This window comes from Penaeus monodon, chromosome 31, assembly GCF_015228065.2.
Source record: "Penaeus monodon isolate SGIC_2016 chromosome 31, NSTDA_Pmon_1, whole genome shotgun sequence".
Classification (NCBI taxonomy): Eukaryota; Metazoa; Arthropoda; class Malacostraca; order Decapoda; family Penaeidae; genus Penaeus; species Penaeus monodon.
In genome coordinates, this window is record NC_051416.1 from 25411937 (window position 1) to 25413453 (window position 1517).

Consider the following 1517-nt stretch of genomic DNA (forward strand, 5'->3'; position numbering starts at 1 on the left):
CACAGAAAAGCAGATAAATCATAACAGCTGATTTCGCTACGACGCAGAATCTCCGCCGATCCACGTGGCTTCTGTAAAATCCCGGAGCCTGTGATATAACACGTCCTCGGCTACAGAATTATGCACGGTTGCGAATTCCGGGCGGCGCTATGTGTTGCCCTGTTGTTTTCCGAACGACCAGAGGATCTTACTTATGTATCAGGAGAACAAACACTGTATTGATTTTTTTTCTTCTTCTTTCCCATCTCTCTTTTCCATTTCAAAAAATCGTGTGTGAAGAGAATCCAATGTGCAGTGCTACAGTGCAGGCGGTTGAGAGCCCAAACAGCTGCACATTTTCTAAATAAACACTTCATTTACACATAGCAGCTGTGTTACGAGGAAGAATATCGTATCTTAAGCAGGCTTTTTCTTTTGCAGACTTTATCGCGAGTTCTTATCACTTTGAAGAACTGCAGACTTCCAGGGGTTTCGGGTGGGTTTCAGCAGGCCTATCGACATCTGAAATATGCAGGGGCTTCTGGGTATTGAAGAAGTAGGCCTATGGGTTGTGGAAGACTGACCAGCTGTTCCTTTTTTTTAAAATTTTTCTTTTGTTTTATTTATGTTTTTTTATCTGCAAAGATAGGTTTCACTGTTCGGAAAGGGGAGGGAAAAGATCATTCTAAATGGAAATCAAAGTGTTTGTTGTTAGAAAAGCTTAGACGAATATCTTTCATGAGATATGTATCTATTAAGATGTTATCCGAGAATCACCCACGTAGGAAGAGGCATCACCGAGATCCATTGTGAGTGTACAAAGCGCTTTTCCGACGGCCGGGGACATGGCTTGAGGGCCCTGCGAGCTTGTCACAATATTTCTTCGTTATTCCCCGTTTTAATTGCCCGTTGATGACACTCTTCATCCTAATGAGGGCTTCATTTGTAGTTTCCAGCGGGATTAGCTTAAACTAATCCCCTCTCACAGATAATGAAGACCGAAATCTCACAGAGATAAAATGCAAATGCGTTTGCTGAAAGGTTGTAAAAAAGACACCCTATGAGACATCTTTACTTTTTATAACAACACCTACATCAGCCACAGAATTTCAGATCGCAGAATCACAGTCACAGAATCCCGACCCGAGAGACAAGGGATTCCGGCCCTTACACCATCCTGAGAGAAAGGACCAAAATACCCCTTCTTTGCACCCCTAGCATAACACGTTCTCGCCGCGAGTCTGTCAATTAATGGTCTAATGCACAAAAAACCGACGTTTAAACTCCAAGCTGTCCGTTTGAGGCCCGGTTGCTATTTGTAAGCCATTTTCAAACCCTCTTAACTTAACTTATATGGCCACAACAGGGAGAACAATGTGGCATAAGAAACTCCGGGCGTATTTTGTTGTCATTCTCGCATCAAGGAAGACGGACACCGGAGTTCGCTGATTTATTTATAACTCGCAGAAGAAAACGATGGACGGGATGTTACCACACAATTCCCTCGGCTTTTGGGCTGTTTGTATCTCACTCCGGAC